Raw genomic sequence first — 18,959 nt, 5'->3', positions numbered from 1 at the left:
CCTCCATCCCGTCTCCAGGTGCTCAGACTACACTGATCATCCCTGACACGGTGGAGATGCTGTGAATAGCTCACTCTTAAAGATACAAAGGCCATAGACGTTGATGTGCGCGTGTGTTGAGGGAACAAAGAGCAGAACAGACCGTCTGTACATGTTCTAACCGTCGCAGCGGACCACGCAGCACACGCCCAGTGAGATTAGGAAGGAGACGTGAGGAGAGTAGAGCTCAAACTGCTAAAGCTGGAGAGACCTAGGACGTGTGATATGTCCGGAGGCTACAGCAGGGGGCGCTAATCACCACTTTATTGTTGTGGATTCAGTTTTCAAGTTTACAATAGACTCAGGGAAACATTGCTGTGGATTCTACGTCTGATCTGAGGTCAGTTGAATCCACAGAACCCCACGGATACGGAGGAGCGACTGCACCCTCCATTCAACATAAACACACACCACACACTGCAGAAAAAAACAGCACCAAGAGTCTATTAGCGGTTTTATGCTTTCATGAAGTTTGAAAATGATCTGGGGACTGTTTCCAACGCATTCTTCCTTCACTGCTGTCCACAGACCATCTGCAGCGTTGGACTTTAATTCTCCACACATTAGCTAACACACTCCCGCCCGTCCTCCGTGGGGTTTAAAGTCGGTGAAGGTGCAGATGGTGAATCATCTGAATATCTTCCTTCTTTTCCTTTAAGGGAATAGAAATAAAACACTTCCCTTCAGATACAGAGACAGCTCCTAAACATCAGGCCGCGGTCGACTGCTCACTGACCAATTAGGTCTCTTTTAAAATAATGAAACTGAAGTTGGTAATTAAAGTGCTTTAGAAAGAGCGGATCCAGGGGCAATAAAACATGAATGTAGCTGAGCACCGGGAGCCAGGAGGCAGAGGGTAGGTGCTGCTGTAGAAGTCCTTTTCCCCTCGGAAACCCCACTAAATTTTAGACATGCCCACAGCCCACCACAGCTTTTATTAACGTACAATGCACCATCCAATAATACTCTACCCCTGCGTCCACTGTTCTGAAGCTGAGGACATGCCAAACTCCATGCTGTACCAGTGCCAACGTTATGATACACTCATTTTCATTGTTGTGTTGTGGTTTTTTCCAGGGTTTCGCCGCTCCCTATCGGTTTCCAATACGTAATTCCATGATTAAGCCACTTTCGTTTCCGTGGTAACGCCGCACTCATTTTCGTTATTAAATTGCCCACATTTCTTTGGTTACATTTCACGTATTTTCATGGTTTCATAACAATATATTCATGGCTTTGAAACACTCTCTGTTTCCATGTTTACACTAGACTCGGTGGTTGCTCTGTGCTAATTTTTATGGTTACACTGGTTTCCATGGTTACACATGACTTAACGTACATGGTTACACTACACACCTTATTCCAATAGTTAATATGGTATCCATGGTTACACAAGTAATTTCCATGGTTACACTGGTTTCCATGGTTACACATGACTTAACGTCCATGGTTACACTACACACCTTATTCCAATAGTTAATATCGTATCCATGGTTACACAACACATTTCTATGGTTATGCTATGCCCATTTTCTTGGTTACACTGGTTTCCATGTTTATACAGCTAATTTCCATGGTTACACAAGTAATTTGCATGGTTACACTGGTTTCCATGGTTACACATGACTAATGTCCATGTTTACACTACACATCTTTTTTCAATAGTTAATTCGTATCCATAGTTACACAATGCATTTCCATGGTTATGCTATACCCATTTTCTTGATTACATTGGTTTCCATGGTTACACTAGTTTCCATGTTATACTTGACACTTTTCAATGGTTACACTACACCCATTTCCAGAGGTACATTAGACTAATTTCCATGGTTACACTACACTTGTTACACTCGATTTTTCACGATTACAAATTTCCAATCGTTTCCATGGTAACATTGGAAACATTTCCATTGTTAGAGATCTAGAGATGAAGAAATTCAAAGCTCATGTGGGAAGGGAAGGAAGAAGGAGAATCCTTTCCATCTCCAAACGAAAAACAGGGGAAACAATGTTATTCACGGAGCGTCCAAAACTCCACCACAGAGCAGAGAAGAAGAGGAGAGAGACTTACCCAGAGTTTATCAGTGTCTCAGTCACATCTCAGTGACACCCAGCGTCCACGCTGCCTCCCCACACACCAGGGTCCTCACCAGCACGCATTCTACACACCACCTGGAGGACAACAGAGGGAGGAGAGGGATTAGGACCCACAGCTGTAAATAAACCACTCTACCGTCTACAGTAATGCAGTCCCACTGCTGTATACTGCACTGTGTAAATCTCAGAGACCACATATTTAACAATGATTAGAAGCTACAGATAAAATGGGCCTCATAACAACCATGCAGCACCTAGCATCGCACCACAATTAACAGCTAAAACAGGGTTGTCCATCCTTCCACTGGGAGAAGAACAGCTCAACGCTGGGTCTGAAAGGATGTGGAACTGGAGGAAAGAAGAAACCCACACTGAGGAAAGAAAATAGACACAAAAGAAGCTGCTAAAGTCCCAACCCTGACATCAACTTTGCAACTGAACTGAGGAGGCGTGGCTGCAGATTTATTTCAAGATGATGTCAGGATGTTTAGATGGATTGTGCAGTGTGTAACTGTAATTCAAACATTCATTCATTCATTATCTGCAACCCTTATCCAGTTCAGGGTGGCGGTGGGTCCAGAGCCTACCTGGAATCATTGGGCGCAAGGCGGGAATACACCCTGGAGGGGGTGCCAGTCCTTCACAGGGCAACACAGACACACACACAATGACTCACACACTCACACCTACGGAAAATTTTTGAGTCGACAACGTGTGTTTTTGGACTGTGGGAGGAAACCGGAGCACCCGGAGGAAACCCACACAGACACAGGGAGAACACACCAACTCCTCACAGACAGTCACCCAGAGGAAACCCACACAGACACAGGGAGAACACACCAAATCCTCACAGACAGTCATCCGGAGGAAACCCACGCAGACAAAGAGAGAACACACCACACTCCTCACAGACAATCACCCGGAGGAAACCCACACAGACACAGGGAGAACACACCACACTCCTCACAGACAGTCATCCGGAGGAAACCCACGCAGACACAGAGAGAACACACCACACTCCTCACAGACAGTCACCCGGAGGAAACCCACGCAGACACAGAGAGAACACACCACACTCCTCACAGACAGTCACCCGGAGGAAACCCACGCAGACACAGGGAGAACACACCACACTCCTCACAGACAGTCATCCGGAGGAAACCCACGCAGACACAGGGAGAACACACCACACTCCTCACAGACAGTCACCCGGAGGAAACCCACGCAGACACAGGGAGAACACACCACACTCCTCACAGACAGTCACCCGGAGGAAACCCACGCAGACACGGGGAGAACATGTAATTCAAACATACTCTGCTTTTTTGTCATTTTACGGTAATATCTGTTTTTTTTATTAAAATGACAACTTTCATTTTATTTAAATGAACACTATGTAAGATTTGGGTTTTTTTGCTCCTGGGGCTCCACCTAGTGTAATTTAGTTTTACATCACTATACATAGTGCAGTTTCTGCAGTGCTGAGTCAAGCATAGCAATGACAGAGGCTCTATTCTCCTCACTGCAGATCAGTGAAGCCTCACAATGATTTAGAAACTACTAAACTACTAAAGCTACTCAATTTTTAATGTAAAAAATATTAAATAGTGTTCATTTAACAAAAAAATAACCTAAAAATGAAGTATAAATGCGCTCTGTGGTCTAACAAACTTCCATCTGTAACTGGTCTAAACACACACTCACACGGACTTTAGGACACAGTACTGTCCCCAAGAACAGAACAAACCCATCACAGTCTTCTGCAGCTTTTTCCTGATGGAGCTCAGAACCAACGCAGCACCCAATAAACTCTTCACTTTTCACACGGCTTCAGTTTTAGGTTCTTTTTTATTGAATAAAATCTGAATGTGATGTTTATACGACACACAGTCACTGTGAAATCTGTGAAATGACAATTAAAGTGAATTAAAATGGGTCCTGTATGGTCAGTGAATTATTACAAATTAAACGATTTAAAACGTATTTCTGCACCTAATAATTCAACTCTGAAAAGGCATGGGATTCTGGACAAATAACAGCATTAAAATGAAAAGATTAACAGGATGACTCGTGCACCAGCAGTCCTGCATCATGAGGACAGAAACAGAGACGCCTACATCACCCTGTGATAGGCTCCAAGTCATAATCACGGTGTCCAAACCGTCCCTGGGCTTCGAGATTAATTCACCAGAGCAGTTTGGCGAATAGAGAACACCCCTCAGATGCACATGAACCTCGCTGTGATAAATGATCTCTTATCAAGTGAAAACATCTTGGAAGCAGTCGACAGCTTTAATATTTCACACCATGAGACTGTTGTGAGAATGTCGTTCTATTACTCACACGTTTTGAAACATATTTTACTTTTCGTAAGTGATTTTGTCTCCAGAGAAAGTGTCGTATTCACCGGCTGTTTAACAAGTTTAAGGCTTCAGTTCTCAGATAAAAATCTATGCCATTTCTTTATGAATGAACCCCAGTTTTCACTTTCATTGCACAACAGACGTTAAAGGTGCAGTGTGTAGATTTAGAGGGGAGGGGGGAGCAGATATGGACTGCAATCATAATATATTACAATTATATAGTGGGGTGTCACGGTGAAGCAGCAGGTACTCTGCCACAGCTCTAGGGTCCTGGAGGTTGTGGGTTCGAGTTCCGCTCCGGGTGACTGTCTGTGAGGAGTGTGGTGTGTTCTCCCTGTGTCTGCGTGGGTTTCCTCCGGGTGACTGTGAGGAGTGTGGTGTGTTCTCCCTGTGTCTACGTGGGTTTCCTCCGGGTGACTGTCTGTGAGGAGTGTGGTGTGTTCTACCTGTGTCTGCGTGGGTTTCCTCCAGGTGACTGTCTGTGAGGAGTGTGGTGTGTTCTCTCTGTGTCTGCATGGGTTTCCTCCAGGTGACTGTCTGTGAGGAGTGTGGTGTGTTCTCCCTGTGTCTGCGTGGGTTTCCTCCAGGTGACTGTCTGTGAGGAGTGTGGTGTGTTCTCTCTGTGTCTGCATGGGTTTCCTCCAGGTGACTGTCTGTGAGGAGTGTGGTGTGTTCTCCCTGTGTCTGCATGGGTTTCCTCCGGGTGACTGTCTGTGAGGAGTGTGGTGTGTTCTCTCTGTGTCTGCGTGGGTTTCCTCCGGGTGACTGTCTGTGAAGAGTGTGGTGTGTTCTCCCTGTGTCTGCGTGGGTTTCCTCCGGGTGACTGTCTGTGAGGAGTGTGGTGTGTTCTCCCTGTGTCTGCGTGGGTTTCCTCCGGGTGACTGTCTGTGAGGAGTGTGGTGTGTTCTCCCTGTGTCTGCGTGGGTTTCCTCCGGGTGACCGTCTGTGAGGAGTGTGGTGTGTTCTCTCTGTGTCTGCGTGGGTTTCCTCCGGGTGACTGTCTGTGAAGAGTGTGGTGTGTTCTCCCTGTGTCTGTGTGGGTTTCCTCCGGGTGACTGTCTGTGAGGAGTGTGGTGTGTTCTCTCTGTGTCTGCATGGGTTTCCTCCGGGTGACTGTCTGTGAGGAGTGTGGTGTGTTCTCCCTGTGTCTGCGTGGGTTTCCTCCGGGTGACTGTCTGTGAGGAGTGTGGTGTGTTCTCTCTGTGTCTGCGTGGGTTTCCTCCGGGTGACCGTCTGTGAGGAGTGTGGTGTGTTCTCTCTGTGTCTGCGTGGGTTTCCTCCTGGTTTCCACAATAATTAATGACAGTTTTCTCAATTACAAAATGACATTTATTGGTTTTGGATTCTGTTTTTTGGTTCTCAGAACTTTAGAATCTATTTTGACGCCATAGAGAGGTGCGTGTGAGACTTGATTTCACAACAGTTCTGTAAACGTAAATTACACTCAGCAGCAGGTAGGGGGTGCTCAGGAGATAAAAAAACACAAGCCAGTTCTTACACTATTCCTTAAAGGCAGGTAAAATCATCTAGAAACACTAACAAACTCTCAAGACCAGAAATATCAGACATTAACTACATTCAATATGACGTCAGCTGCTAGATCAGTTCACCACAGGGAGGAGCTCAGGCTCCGGATTTCCAAAATCGAAACACAATATTTTTAAATACTGCAAACACCTGAAAAGATCTGCAACAACCTGTCAACGTGAACTGGAAAGTATTGCATCATTTTTCAGTCGTCAGAAGTGTGCCGCAGAGTTGGAGGAAGGACAAGTCTAATGAACATTAAGGGCGCCCATGTTCCTGCACTAATTCACTTCCCTGATTAAAGCCTGTAGTTAAATCCTGTTTTTAAAGTGTCCAGTCCGGCTCCTCGGCGCGAATGTGTTCGCTGGTGATAAGGGTTTTAAACACACTGAACATTTGGGGACAGAAAATATTAATTTGTCAAAGGAGACCTCCCACCATTCTTTTCATTTCCATTCAAACAGACACGGAGAAGAACTTCATCGTTTCCCAGAGATGCTTCCGAGGAATTTCCGAGAAATATGAGACACAACATAACATGCGCAAATCAAGAGTTTTTTCCTCAGAACAATGGACTGACCGCCCCAGAGCCCGTACCTCGACTGATCCTGCCGCAGGAGTGCTCCACCAATCAGAAGCAAACAAACACTCATCCACTGTGACATCACAATCACAGCCCCACCCCCCGATACTTGAAAAACAAAACACAGGACTTTCGCTCACAGAAAATATTGACCACAGTCGTGCCCTGCTGGTCACAATGACTGTATGAGTGAATGTGTGAGTGTGTGTCGCCCTGTGAAGGCCCTGAACTGGATAGGGGTTACAGACAATGAATGAATGAATGTATTTAAGGATCTGTTTATCACTCACCGACACTGTTCCATTACAATCCATTGTTTCCCCTATATTTCAAGGTTAAAATAAAAGCTAAGACTTGCAGCTCGTGGTTGTTCACTGACACTGACCTCCTTTCACTTCCAGTTTATCTGGGACTCTGTGTAACATAATATTTAACACTGGTTTCAGTTTGTTTACAGTGGCAGTGTTGATGATGTTAACACGAGGGAGGGTCACTGTGTTTGGAGACATTCTTTATAAACTGAATACTGTGTGATCTTCGTTGTTACATTATGTTCATCTGTGCGCACACAGCTCCTTTAATCTTCAAGGAAAAACACTGAATGAAGCCGGATGCGCTGGAGCAACTGCACATGGGCCTATGCTCATCAGGCCCAATGCCAAGAGTTGGCTAGGGGGATAATGACAGAGCAATCTGGATGTAAAACATCATAGGAGCTCAACACATTTGTTAGTTAACATTTTGCCAGCGATGAGCAATGAGGGAGAGGGAGAGCCATCCTACACACCCAGATGGGCACAATGGGCAACTGTTTTGTTCAAGGCACCATTTCCTGGTTCAGTGCATGTTCACATTAAAGTGTGAATCTGGAGCCCACCAACCCACACACTGTGAAACAAGCCACCAGTCGGTTTTCTGTGCGCTGCCTGAGTCAGAAGCACGGGATAAAACGAGCCGTTCTGATCCTGCTCCACTTCTGACGTCAAGAGCAGAGACTTTAGAATGGCCCCGCCCCCTCGTCTGAGTCTGTCCAATCACAGCGCTGGACCCGCGTTTATGTGAGAGCGCAAAGACGAGGTTAAACTCAGCAAAACAGACACAACGAGCGCGGAGAAATAAGAGCACTGAGTAAAAACGGAGAAGAAAGAACAGAGTGAAAACGGCTAAAAACCAGAGCTTCTGCTCCTCGCTCCTCACTGCTGTGCGCTCGGGGTCCGGGTGAACAGCGAGCGGCTCGTTATCATTTAAAGGAACAGGTGCTGAAAGCGGGCGTTCTGAACAGGGGCTGTTTACACAGGGGGAGAACACTGCTGTGGGGCTCGTGGGGTTTGGACCAAAGCAGGTCACAGACGTTTCATTAAGAAACAGAACTGTGTTCCACTGTGGAGACGAGGGGGATACTATCAGTATTTTCCAGTGGGTTCCGTAAGGCGATGCTGCTTTATTTGTTTATTGTGGGCAGAATTCCCTCTAATAAAGTGAAAGCTGCACAGATTAATTGTTCTCCTTCAGATGGCACTGGGAAAAAATGAAATACAACAATCACACGCTCAAAACAATGGAGTCTGAGCGCTCCTCAGTCGAGGAGAAGAAGGGCGTCTGTGTTTTTATGCAGCTTTGGGTTTATTTCTCTCTAAAGCTGGAGTAAATGTGAGGCTTTTTCTCTATATCTCTTCAGGGAACGCAGAGCTCCCTGTTTACTCTCTGCAAAATAAACAAATATATAAATAAACAGATGAACAAACAAATAAAGCCGGTCAGTGGCAGAGTTATGAGTTATCTTCCTTCCACAGCGGAGAAATGTGCTTTCATTTCAGACAGTGCTCCGTGTCCCTTATTTACCCAGAATCCCCAGCTCTGCGTGTGACAGCTGAATACTGTTGGAAATCATTTCCCATAATGCAGTGCGGCAGGTATACATCACACACCACACTGAGACCGTCATGATCCAGACACACACCTCAGGCTCTGTGTTAAGCGTAAGGTTTAGAATCAACTAATCAACTATTTCAGCCTCAGATTTACAAAAGTTCATTTATTTATTCATTCATCCATTCATTCATGCGTCCTCTGTAACCATTTCATCTTAATCAGTGTTGTGGCGGGTCCAGAGCCTATCCAGATTCACTGGGCATAAGACAACACCCTGCAAGGACAACCACACACTCACTCAGTCACTCACACACTGTGGACAGTTTCACACATTCTCCCTGTCACTCACACACACCTGTGGACAGTTTCACACACTCACCCTGTCACTCACACAATCACCCAGTCACTCACACACTGTGGACAGTTTCACAAATTCTCCCTGTCACTCACACACTCACACACACCTGTGGACAGTTTCACATACTCACACCTGTGGACAGTTTCACACACTCACCCTGTCACTCACACACTCACCCTGTCACTCACACACTGCGGACAGTTTCACACATTCTCCCTGTCACTCACACACACCTGTGGACAGTTTCACACACTCACTCAGTCACTCTCACACACACCCTGTCACTCACTCAGTCACTCACACATTCACACCTGTGGACAGTTTCACACACTCACCCTGTCACTCACACACTGTGGACAGTTTCACACACTCACCCAGTCACTCACACACTCACCCTGTCACTCACACACTGTGGACAGTTTCACACACTCACTCAGTCACTCTCACACACACCCTGTCACTCACACACCTGTGGACAGTTTCACACACTCACTCAGTCACTCTCACACACACCCTGTCACTCACTCAGTCACTCACACATTCACACCTGTGGACAGTTTCACACACTAACCCTGTCACTCACACACTCTGGACAGTTTCACACACTCACCCTGTCACTCACACACTCACCCTGTCACTCACACCTGTGGAGAGTTTCACACACTCACCCTGTCACTCACACACTCACCCTGTCACTCACACACTGTGGACAGTTTCACACATTCTCCCTGTCACTCACTCACACCTGTGGACAGTTTCACACACTCATCCAGTCACTCACACACACACCCTGTCATTCACACACTCACACCTGTGGAGAGTTTCACACACTCACACAGTCACTCATACACACACACCCAGTCACTCACACACTCACCCTGTCACTCACACACTCACCCTGTCATTCACGCACTCACACCTGTGGACAGTTTCACACACTCACCCTGTCACTCACACACTCACCCTGTCATTCACGCACTCACACCTGTGGACAGTTTCACACACTCACCCAGTCACTCACACACACACCCTGTCACTCACTCAGTCACTCACACATTCACACATGTGGACAGTTTCACACACTCACCCAGTCACTCACACACTCACACTGTCACTTACACACTCACCCAGTCACTCACACACTCACAACTGTGGACAGTTTCACACACTCACCCAGTCACTCACACACACACACACACACACCTGTAGACAGATTCACACACTCACCCAGTCACTCACACACACACACAGTCACTCACACACTCACCCTTTCACCCAGTCACTCACACACACACACACACACACCCTGTCACTCACCCAGTCACTCACACACTCACACCTGTGTGATATTGTCCAGGTTCGGTACAGGGTTTGTTGAACTCAGTGATTCTGGTTTGCCTTTGGACCCACTGTGAACCTGAACAGGATGGAAGTGTTTAGATATTAAGAAAGAAAGAAAGAAAGAAAGAAAGAAAGAAAGAAAGAATGAATGTGTTTTCTTTCTGATTAATAAACACTTATTGCTCAGTAACTGAATTAAATGAATCTGTTTGAAGCTCTGTGTGTGAAGCCATTGGAGTGGCGCTGTAAAAGTCCTCCGTATGCTTTTATTTTGTAAAATCAGCAGCAGTAGCTGGGTGCCAGATCGTTTGGCAGGAGGAGGAGGAGGATCCGAGGGGAAATGTGTGTGTGGTAAATTGTGTTTCAGAAGCTGTTCATTATTCAGAGAAGCAGAGCGGCTTTGCTAATGTCCACTAGTCTCTGAGCAACACTAAAGAAACATAATATCCATTTCTGACTAAAGCAGCACTGACCCTAGATCAGGACCCTCACTCTGCAGACCTGGAGGACCACAACACACAGTTTAGTTTACAGAGTCATATATCTCTTCCTTATTCTCACCACAGTATTCATTTCCACTAGCGCAGGCAGCTGCACACTGACGATAAAGGCAATGTCTACAATCCTGGGGAACTGATGTGCTCTCTGCTTTGTTTATGTTCATAAGCTCTGCGTCTTTTAAGGTGGAACGGTGAATTTGAAGATACAAACTAATTGTTGTTTGTATGTGGCTGAAGTTTAACTTCAGTTAAACAGTCAGAGCCTACCTGGAATCATTGGGCGCAAGGCGGGAATACATCCTGGAGGGGGCGCCAGTCCTTCACAGGGCAACACAGACACACACACACACACAATCACGCACACACTCACACCTACTGACACTTTCGAGTCGCCAATCCACCTACCAACGTGTGTTTTTGGACTGTGGGAGGAAACCGGAGCACCCGGAGGAAACCCACGCAGACACAGAGAGAACACACCACACTCCTCACCGACAGTCACCCGGAGGAAACCCACGCAGACACAGGGAGAACACACCAAACTCCTCACCGACAGTCACCCGGAGCGGGAATCAAACCCACAACCTCCAGGCCTGGAGCTGTGACTGCGACACTACCTGCTGCGCCACCGTGCCGCTCATGTGAATCAGAAAATGCCAAACCAACTTCGAAGACTGAATTTTGGAGGTGTGGCTCCAGGTTTCTTTAGGTCCCTGAAGAGAATGGAGGCTGTGAATAAAGGTAAAGACTGAGCAGAAGAAACACTGAGGCGTGTGACAGTGTGTTTATTTGATGACGCTGTTTACTTGTTTTGACTGGAGACTAAATTAATGGGTGTCTTTGACTTTAGCTCATTGTAGTTGATCTGTGAACTCTGTAAATACTGAACTGAACAGTGCTGCAGCCTTTCAGTGTCAGAGCTGGACAAGCTCTCATTAGGGCCCTGAGTTACAGCGGACACACTTCAGTGTGAAGCAGGGAATATTCAGCCTTCATCCATCACTGACACATAAGAAACCCCTTGTTAAGAGCATGGCAACATTAATGTGTCGCCCTTTTTCTGCATGGCATTTTAATGGTGTTAAACCTCACTTTTCAACTGCAAGGTACCTACTGTACACTCTTAAAATAAAGGTGCTACAAAAGGTTCTTTGAATGATGCCATGGAAGAACCACATTTGGTTCCATAAAGAACCATTTTTATTATTCAATTTAAACTGGTAAAGAACGTTAAGATCAAGTGATAGTTTCTTAAACATTTAAAAGTTTCTTTACACTCACACATCTTTTAAACAAACATGTTCCTTTTGTAGCACAAATTACTCTACTCTGATTGGTCCTTGGTTGGTTTTCCACTCCCACAGCTCCGCCCAGAAATGTATCAGGTGTCGTCTCTAACCCTGTGGCTTTGGAAAACACAACAACGGCGGCGGTAACGTTAAGCGGTGTTTACTCATGGTGTACTGGCGTGTTGTTGTTGTTTGGGACTGAACACAGCTCCGTCATCAGTTCAGACAGATCAGTAGAGTTTGTTCCTTCCTTGTTGCAGCGTCCAGCTCTCGCTGGATTCTTTCGTCGGCCACCGATCCGAGGAGCGTTCGAACCTCTTCAAAAGACCACGGCGTCATTTTACGAGCTGCCGTCGTGAGTCGGATAAAAACAAACGTGATCTCTGCTGCAGCTGGAGATTTTACAGATGGAGAGTTGGTGCTGGTCGTCTGCGTCGCGTGGCGTAGAGTGACGACTCTCTCTGGACGATCAGCGCTCTGCAAGGTTTACACGCCACGGTTTAGTCCCTACTCGACTCGCTCTGAACCACGAGAGAACAGCCACTAAACAAGAACCCGCTTCCAGAACCAGGACCTGATTCACCTGGTGGAGGAGGGGAACAGATGAATCGAGTCGAGTGGGTAGGGCAAGGATCATGCAATGAAAAAGCACCCCAAGGGTCTGCCATCAAAATCTCACAGCAATAATCCCTCTACTGTAAAGCCTTCCCAGAAATGTGAGGCTGTTACTAAGACAAGAGAAAAGCTCCCTGCAGCAGGTGTCCACAAAGTTTAGGGAATGCAGTGTTTAAAAAGAGAATCCCACTCTGTAAATTACTCCTGGCAGCAGATAATTTCCCGTATGAGACCAGAGCTTGTTTTCTTTTGCTCAGGGATGAAATGAGCAGGAATAATTACAGCAGAGGGATGTGCTCCACCTCTGATTGCTTGTCTACTCCATCCTGACGCCACACTTTCTGAACACAACATGAACAGGACCTGAATAGAATGAGTCAGGTTTAGTTACTCCATTTGAAGCTTCACTCCGTTTCAGGCTTCACTGCAGCTTTATCTGTGGCAAAAAGATAAATGTCTTCTGACCCTGAATAGGGGTCCTCTTAACTTTGGCCTTGCTCCATGTATGGTGGGATATGCCAAACAGCTCCCAGCATGCACCATGCCCAGAGAGTGCACCTCAGAAATCTACAACAAACCTTTAAATATTTTCAGGTTAGAACACATTATTAATTGTTTCATGTTCACGTTAAAGTGTGGATCTGGAGTCCACCAACCCACACACTGTGAAACAAGACACCAGTCAGTTTTCTGTGCGCCGCCTGAGTCAGAAACACAGGATAAAACGAGTCGTTCTGATTCTGCTCCGCTTCTGACGTCAAGTGCAGAGACTTTAGAATGGCCCCGCCCCCTCGTCTGAGTCTGTCCAATCACAGCACTGGACCCGCGTTACTGTGAGAGCTCAAAGAACTCAGCAAAATGGACACAACGAGCACTGAACAGAAATAAGAGCACTGAGTAAAAACGGAGAAGAAAGAGAACAGAGTGAAAACGGCTAAAAACCAGAGCTTCTGCTCCTCGCTCCTCACTGCTGTGCGCTCGGGTTCGGGGTGAACAGCGAGCGGCTCATTATCATTTAAAGGAACAGGTGCTGAAAGCGGGCGTTCTGAACAGGGCTGTTTACACAGGGGGAGAATGTTACAGATGTTTCAGTGAGAAACAGAACTGTGTTCCACTGTGGGAGGGGATTTCCAGAGTGTCTTTATCAGCAGAGAGACAGAGGGAGAACAGTCTGTGCTCACACTGGTCAGTATTGTGATTGATTGTGAGTCCAGACATCAGGGAGCAGGATGTTCAGTCTGTGCTGCTGTGTGTTAGATCATGTCTGTCTGGAAATTGAGTGGAGAAGTTCACACAGGGAGTCTCTTTCTCTTGGGGACGCACTGATATTCCGTTTCTGAGCTGATAACAGTAACTGATAATTAACACCTTTACGGTGGAATGACTTCCGCTTTCTCTCTTATCTACAGCTATTTACAATTCTAATCACGCTTCAGCCAATCACTGCGGACACCTGCTCGTCCAACATTTCCTCTGAAACGAAGGGCGTTAATGAGGACGGTGTCCCTCTCTTCACTGAGGTAGCAGTGTCTGCTCTTCAGGGAAGACTTTACACAACACATTTGAGGCACTTCCTCTCTTTCCAAAGACTAACACGTTTCTCCAAAACAATACCTTTAAAGGAGGAGGAAAAGACCTTCTTAACTTTCAGTGGAAGTCAGTGTAAACAGATGTTATTCAGTGTCATTTTGGAGCGTTTCTATTGGTCATTCATCATGAGATTTACACACAGTGAAGGACAGCTGCTGTGTTCAAAGGATGCAGTAACTAAACATCCACAAAAACAGAGATAAGAGGTTTTTCTTTGGACAGCAGTGATTTCCATTTTTAGGGCTTTTTCACACTTGTCCCAAACACCTGAGTTCTTGTTTACCAGAGGGGATCATTTTCTCTAGTTTGCATCCAGCCGTGCTTCGACGGAGCAATTCCATACGCAGAGGCGATTGCTCTAAGACTGCAAGGGTAGCTCAGCTTCCCCTAAAATGTAAAAAAAAATAAGTGATCAAATATATACTGTTGTGTGTACATGTCATTGAATAAATATGCACTACAACGCGCTCAACTTTTGTTCAGAATCAGCTTCTTATCACTGGTAAAGACGCGGCTTTCTTCTCAATCCGCAGCCTCACAGTGCTTTAAACAGTGAGAACGCTGAGCGTCCACAGAGTTCAATAGCGAAGCTGCGAAGTGCAGTGAAACGAGACGAGCCATTGAATAAATGCTGGGCTTTGTCCCGCCCATCGGACGCTCAGCGTCTCTGGGGGTCTATGGGGCAGTGGGCCGGCCTCGGCTGGCCCGGACGCTCAGCTTCTGCATGATGATTGGATGATCTGCTTGAGGCTGAATCCCTTTTTGATTGACAGCGAAATGAACCAATCAGCGATCCTTTGGTGTAAAGATCCGTGGGAGCATTACATTTTCATTCTGTTCTGAGTTGAACCGGACACTTTCTTAAATCTCTTAGTGGCATTTTCTTTGTTAAAAACGACTAGCGACAAATCGAGCTTCTATTTCTGGTGGTTTTTTGTAGCTGCTTGTGTTTGGAGACTGACTTCTATCACACTTTCTGACTTCTATCACAGTTTCTGTCCAGCGGGTGCTGCTGAGCCCCTCCACCGTCACAAAGCACTCACAGGCGGACACACTTCACATGGGCCAAGGCCGTTTAAGCAGCCTAGCTCTGCTGGCCATTGAGAGGACACTAGTCAAGTCCCTGGAAAAGACGCCTTGTTGGTACGACAGGGTCACAGATCATTTTCTTAAAAAGGAACGGAGGGTAGAATTTACGTATAAATAAACCGACACATTTTATGATGTACGCTGAAATTGAGCTTCCCCTCCTTGAAAGACCAGCATCCGCCACTGTCCATACGTCACTTTTCTCCATGTAGTTTCACAAAGGTTCAGGAAGAGGCTTCACCCATTTGCTGCTTTTCATTCATTTCTGAAAAAACAAACGCTGAAGCAGCGAGGAACCGTTCCTTTGAGAGGCAGGGCATTTCTTCAAACAGGATCCCCCTGAAAACAAGAGCCCCTAAAAACCAGCAACACCCGCAAACAGGGGTTGGATGTGTTCTTTAATTCCCGTGTTCTCGTGTGACGTCACCTTTCATGTTCCAACAGTCAAAGTCGGTTAAAGTCCCCGGGTGCTGTTCTCGTGCCGCCCCCAAAGTAATGAGGACACCTCGGTTCATGACTCGTCAACAAGAAAGACCCGAAAATCCCATCATTCACTGCGGCACAAGTGCTCCTCTGAGGCGCCTTCTCAAGAGTCACCTTCTAGAAAACACAAGACTCTTTCTGCGTTCTTGGTGCTGAGAAACCCCAGCAAACAAGGAGTCATTTTGCATGTGAAGAGCTTCCACACCTGCAGCGGACCGCATACGAGTCCATTAGAACTGAACCCCAGAGCCCAGATCTCAACAGGACAGGAGATGAGTGCTCTGGACTCAGCACTACCGAGCTCTAGAACACCTTTCATACTTGATGAAATGAACCGAAACCACAGAGCAAGAAGAACCGGGTCCGGAAAAATGCTCCAGTGTGAAAACACCCTTAATATCCAAAGCCTGATCCCATTTTAATGGACAAGCGCAAAAGATGATGATGATGATCCCATTTCATATTGTCACGCACTTATTTCCTTGGAGGCACCTGAAGCCTCTCTGCGAGGACTGCCTTCAGGAACGAGAGTGGGGACGTGTTCTGGATCGCAGGATGGAGATTCAGTATTATTTCAGTGCTCAAATGGTGGGTAACAACCTTCGGCTCATGTGCAGCTGCTCCAGAGCCCAGTTTGGTTCCATGCTTTCTTACAGAGATTACATAAACTGTGTGTGCACAGTCAGTTGGACACAGAGTGTGTATTTTCTCTCGGGAGAGGGTCTTTGAGATTTGCCGTTTGAATCCCTGACTCTGTTGCCGTGACGACAGCGACTCCTCTCCTCCATTCCTCCGTTGTTTCGGTCCTAGCAGGGTTTCTCTTTCCCAGAACGTGACCTTCCGTGGGTCGCCGGATGAGGTGAGACTCAATTTGTCAGGTTTTGATTTGGAGCTCACAGGAGCTGTGTGTGTGTGTGTGTGTGTGTGTGCTGAAGAACAGAATGCTCTCTTCTTCTTCACATCCGATCACAGTTTACCTGCTTTCTCTGAGAGGACATGTGAGACCAGGTGGACAGTGTATCGCAGGAATGGGTGGACAGCGCTGAAATGCAGAAATGTACAGAAATGAATGGGTGAGTGTATGAAAAAACACAGTGAGTGAGTGAACTCCAGGCCCCACAACAGCCCCTGGGTTGTGAAGCTACATGATTTTATACGAGAGACGATTAACAGAACCTCTTCTGGATGATTAGCGTGCTTCATTTAAAGAGCATTACCCAGATGCACATCAAACACATGACAACGTGCCTCTCCTCTTTTCAAATGGAAATGAGGGACGTTTGTACTGGGGGGTCGATTTGGAGGGGAGTGGGAGGAGGACGATGAGGTGTGTGTGTGTGTGGGGGAGGGGGGGGCAAAGAAGTGCCCAGAAAAAGGATTTGCTGAGACATCAGAGTTCTGATTGACAGTTTTGCCGTTAATAAGCACAAAGTTTTTTCCCTCTGTTTATGAAAGACAGCGTACTGTAGGCAGACACCATTAAATCTGACACAAAGCACATTCTCCATTGTCTCCAGCGCGAGAGGAAGCCACCAGACATCAAACATCCTCAAAGTCTCTAGGCAAACTTTATAATAATGTTCCTGGACCCACTTCCCAGAATCAAATGGTGCTCTACTCTACTCCATTGGTCCCTGGCTGGTTTTCCACTATGAATCCCATTCCCCCCCGAAATGTATCTGTGTCATCTCTAAATTCCGTCTCTAAGGGGAACAGTGGGCTTTGGAAACCACAACAACGGCGGGGGTAACGTTAAGCGGTGTTTACTCATGGTGTATTGGCTTGTTGTTGTTGTTTGGGACTGAACACAGCTCCGTCATCAGTTCAGACAGATCAGTAGAGTTTGTTCCTTCCTTGTTGCAGCGTCCAGCTCTCGCTGGATTCTTTCGTCGGCCACCGATCCAAGGAGCGTTTGAACCTCTTCAAAAGACCACGGCGTCATTTTACGAGCTGCCGTCGTGAGTCGGCTTCCAGAACCAGGACCTGATTCACCTGGTGGAGGAGGGGAACAGACGAGTCGAGGAGCCAATGCTAACTTTGTTTTTCGCTGATATTTTAAATGTATTCCGTAGTCAAGGCTCTTCTGTAATTAGTCACTCAGAGCTTTTTTCTTTTTTTCTTTTCCTTCCCTTCCTCTCACTGGTGAAATGGTGCGATGGTGCTGTGTGAACGACTGCAGTAATGAGCCCTACGACTCATTACGGTAAAACAGTTAACCACAGAGTAAACATTTAAATCCTTTAAATCCTTTGCTAAATTCTGCTTCATCCTCAGGGCTGCAAAGATATAATATACAAGAACACAGTGCTACAGCAAATAGAAACTATTCCTCATTTTTATTCATGACTGTCGTATTCATTAGTTATGGAGTGCTCTGCAATTAATTGAAAATTAATAAAAATTGACATTTGAAACTTCTAATCAATGTAATCTTTCCTCTATCAATTAAATCTTTTTTTCTTTTGTTTAATGTCCTCTCTGTGTGTTCATGTACCGTCCCTTTAAACCCACACCACTGCGCTGTAGTCACACGACCCTGCCCCGTCCAATCTGCCACACGCAGGAGAACCTAAACACGGAGGCGGACCGAGCGACTGGAGCGGCTCGTACCAAAGAGAAACGCTGCGTCTGTGGTTTGGACGTGTTCTGACTTTAGTGAAGACACCGAACATAAAGAAGTCAAATGTAAACACTGAGAAAAACCAGTTTCAGACCAAAGTGAATCCCCCGGTCTGTTTCACACTGAGCACAATCACACAACGAATACGAACAGAGCATGGCTCAGACGCAGAGACGGAGCTCCCGGCCGCATCAGAAACACACACCCCACCTTTAACACTGGAGTGTGTTTACAGCACGAGCCTCGTCAGGGAACTGTGAGACAAACAACAACAGAATAATCCTCATTAATCGTAATTTGGTGTTTGGTGTGTTCTCCCTGTGTCTGTGTGGGTTTCCTCCGGGTGCTCCTGTTTCCTCCCACGCTCCAAAAACACACGTAGGTGGAGTTGGTAGGTGGATTGGAGACTCAAAAGTGTCCGTAGGTGTGAGTGAATGTGTGAGTGTATGTCGCCATGTGAAGGACTGGCGCCCCCTCCAGGGTGTGTTCCTGCCTTGCGCCCAGTGACCCACCGCCGCCCTGAACTGGTTAAGGGTTACAGACAATGAATGAATGAAGCTCTGAAAATCTTTGACCCTTTTCTGACTCCAAAG

The 18,959-nt window shown here is 46.5% G+C and overlaps 1 protein-coding gene across 4 annotated transcripts in view; it reads right to left on the bottom strand.

The window, feature by feature from the left end:
• Positions 1-18,959, bottom strand: part of chrm3b (cholinergic receptor, muscarinic 3b) — a 95,697-nt gene that overhangs the window by 57,087 nt on the left and 19,651 nt on the right. For all 4 annotated transcript variants that reach the window (XM_066664324.1, XM_066664328.1, XM_066664325.1 and 1 more), the window contains exon 2: positions 2,111-2,211. The gene's annotated coding sequence lies outside the window, so the exon portion shown is untranslated. The remainder of the gene's footprint in view (positions 1-2,110; positions 2,212-18,959) is intronic.

The sequence above is a fragment of the Hoplias malabaricus genome, chromosome 3 (genome assembly GCF_029633855.1).
Source record: "Hoplias malabaricus isolate fHopMal1 chromosome 3, fHopMal1.hap1, whole genome shotgun sequence".
Lineage (NCBI taxonomy): Eukaryota > Metazoa > Chordata > Actinopteri > Characiformes > Erythrinidae > Hoplias > Hoplias malabaricus.
The sequence above is the reverse complement of the archived record's forward strand: the minus strand, read 5'-3'. Positions and strand labels throughout refer to the sequence as shown.